This window comes from Lycium barbarum, chromosome 1, assembly GCF_019175385.1.
Source record: "Lycium barbarum isolate Lr01 chromosome 1, ASM1917538v2, whole genome shotgun sequence".
NCBI lineage: Eukaryota > Viridiplantae > Streptophyta > Magnoliopsida > Solanales > Solanaceae > Lycium > Lycium barbarum.
In genome coordinates this window covers 156,703,840-156,707,323 of record NC_083337.1, presented here as the reverse complement: position 1 = coordinate 156,707,323, position 3,484 = coordinate 156,703,840, and the positions used below count along the sequence as shown (strand labels likewise).

The window sequence follows — 3,484 nt, the reverse complement described above, 5'->3', positions numbered from 1 at the left end:
TCATAATCAGATACTATTTGGATACTGCTGGTGTCAGGATACTTATAGATAAACAATTAGCTCTTCTGGAGTCCTTGATCATTAGTTTTCACTATCAATTTTTTTTTTTAAAGATACTTCTGGTATCACAAAAGAAAATTTGGCTAGACACTACTGGTGTCATGAAGGAAAACTGTAATAAAATGAAAATTTAAAGACAAACTATAAATTACGAAAAGTAAACGTTAAGCTCTAAACTTCAGTATTTTAAACATCTCCTTCAGAGAGATTCATCATTAACATCTGAACATTTTGTATCAACGAGGCAACCACATAGTTATTAATTCCTTCAGGGGAAAATACATTAATTGTTATTTCCTTCAAGGAAATCAATAACAACTAACCATAATGTATTAATATGATTATAGCAGAACCATTCTACTCTGCTCCCTTTTCCTTAGAATGATACTTTGATAAAATTATTTAAGATGTTACTGCGTACGCCAGGTACGTGTTGCTATGTCTTAATTTCATACCACAAAAATAACATGTATATTCCTTGTATTTTATCTCTCCAGGAGACAGGTTGTGGTATTTCTTCATTCACTTCGGGAAATGAAACCTGATTATTCAAATGTGCTTGCACTACGACGTTCATCAATAGCTCGTTATTTTGCTCAAACACAAGAAGACATTGCTTCGGAATATTTCTTAGATATTTTACTAATTCTTTCTGCTTCAGGAGTAACATTTCAAATTTTTACTACTTCAAGAGTAAAGTTTCAAGTTTTACCACTTCAGGAATAAAGTTTGAAGGTTTACTACTTCGGGAGTAAATTTCAACGACTTACTGCTTCAGGAGTGAATTTAAAAATATTTACTAATTCAGGAGTAAATTTCAGAATTCTACTACTTCGAGAGTAGATTTCAGAGTTTTACTATTTCAGGAGTAGAATTAAAAGCCTTACTACTTCAGGAGTAAAATACATAGGCTTACTACTTCTGGAGTAGAACTCAGAGTCTTACTATTTCATGAATAGAGCTCAAAGTTTTACTGCTTCGGGAGCAGAGTTCAAAGTTTGCCACTCAAGGAACAAATTTATGAGTTTAGTACAATATTTAGAATATTTCTTCTCAATTATTCGATCTCTTCTGGAGATAAATCATGATATTTTCATAATCAAATGCACGTTCATATTTATAGGCCTTACTACATACTATCACATTCACTTCAGAGAATGGATCTGTATTTGCAACATTTACCAAAAGTTTTCATTCTTCAGGAATAAAACATAATTATCAAAACGTGCCTTAAGCATATCAAATCATGATAGCTTATAACCTCTTTTAAGATATTGCTACTTCAGGAACAAATTGAGGCATACATATTTAGTCCCAACAATAAGCCCATAAAAATAAGCCCACTTCTGGTGGTTATAGACATAAATAAATTTATTCATAACGAGATTTAATAAATATTATCACTTCGAGTGTCTTGTAAACTCTCATTCTTAGTCATTTAAGGGATATAAAATTAACACCATAATCCCTTGTAACAATATTGTTCTTCAAGAACACTTTGAGGCATAAATGGTCTAGAACTAATTAGGTTCTCTCAGATTCGATGAATCCAACAAAGTGATATCATTAGTATAACAAGATTAAAAACAAGTGGAGTAATAATTTACTCACCTGGCTTTCGGAGCAATTGCTGCTAATATGAAGCACTGCAAGATCTACACTTCTTATACCTCTGAGCCTTACAGTTAGCAAAGACCAGAGCTTCTTCGCTAATATCATAACATCTTGTTGATAATCTTTCACTCGTGTAATTAATTGCACAACGAGCTAGATAGAAAATTAAACTCAAAATGACAGAGTCTCGTGCTGATAACGTGTTATAAAATAAAGAATATAAAATAAATACACCAGAGAGAAGTATATAGGGAAAAACTAATTGTGTATTCCTTTCTATATTTTCCAATACAAACAAGCTCCTCTAAATATAGAAAAGGAAAAAGGCTTCTAAGACAAGCCATAATGCTTCTAGGACAAGCACAAATTCGGTCCGATGGTTGTTCTCCACTAACCACAAGGATATAGGGACTCTTTATTTCATCTTCGACTCGCATGCCCAGTAACCCATGTGTGGTATTTATTGTATTATTGCACCAATTTTTGTAGCCTCTCAGTAATAGTCGAGTAAGGTAACATGAAATTTTCATGCTATTCAAAATATCAAAAAAAATAAAATTAAAAGCACAGAATGGATAGAAAAAAGTGGGAAAAAAAAAATCAACAACGAAGAAGACATACCTGTAAACAATTATGAAAGACTCACCTTTTATACGCTTATTTGTCAATACCGTGTGAGATTTAGTTTACCTTCAAAATACTTACTAAATTTAAATTTTGATTAGCTTTCTACAATATGTATCTCTAAATTAAAGATGAAAAAAGAAGAAGAAATTAAGAAAGCACAAAAGCAGTTCAAAAAGAGGAAGATTTGAATGTAAAAATTCACTTACAATTATATATCTGAATAATCTCCTGTAACTATGATAATTTGTATATTCCTGAATAAAAAGAAGAAGAAGAAGAATTAAGATATTAGACACAACTGAATTACTTAGGATTCTTACCGGTACAAATCCACATAGAAAAATTAGCCATTTCTTGTTGTTTCTGCTATCCAAATCGCTCCTTACATTGAGATTTTGAATTGCATACCAACTACGAACTCATGTCTGTGACACCAATTTTTCTATGGGCTCACATATTAATAGTATCTAATATATTAACTCACTTGAATAGCATTAACTTTTACACTCTTCAAAAGTTAATGTTACACTACTGAAATGCATGCAGAATTTTTTAATCAAAAATTACTCCCTCCGGTTACCTTTACTTGTCCACTTTGGACTTTTCACGTTGTTTAAGAAATAATAAATGAAATATATAATTTATCAATGTACCCATATTAATTGATGTATATTTTTATTGAATTTGAAAATGATTTGAAATGAGCAATTAATACTATGGGTAAAACAAGAAAAAATAAATTATCTTTTCTTAATATACTAAAAGTTAACAATAAAAATAAAAATTTATTTTTAGAATACTAAATAAGTAAAAGTGAACGGAAAGAGTATTAAATAAAGGATAAACCAAAAGTTGCTTTGGGACTGTTTTAGGAAGGCAAAGGGATTACTTTCCTTCCCAAAAAAGGGGAGGGGCTCCCACGTTCCATTTTACTTCTTCTGTTTGTGGAAGACTGAAATATGTTGATAAAAATAATTAGTTATTTCAAAAGATTTTGTTGGCTAAAATTGAGGCCATATACACGTGCTATCTATATTACTATTAGTCATCTCATTTGTTGACAAATAAGTGACAAATGTATATCCAAGTGTCTATTGGTGGCACAAGCCATTGATGAGTGGCTAAGACACTTGTCAATTTCCTATATAATTTTTGTACCAATAAATAGCCTCTCAACTTGCTC

The 3,484-nt window shown here is 31.0% G+C and overlaps 1 long non-coding RNA gene across 1 annotated transcript; it reads right to left on the bottom strand.

The window, feature by feature from the left end:
* Window positions 1-1,912: 1,912 nt before the first annotated feature.
* On the bottom strand, window positions 1,913-3,238 carry LOC132622449 (uncharacterized). The gene is made up of 2 exons (XR_009575914.1): window positions 2,688-3,238; window positions 1,913-2,555 (listed from the first exon to the last, which is right to left on the bottom strand). It is a non-coding gene; the product is annotated as an uncharacterized LOC132622449 (long non-coding RNA).
* Between the last annotated feature and the right edge of the window lie 246 nt (window positions 3,239-3,484).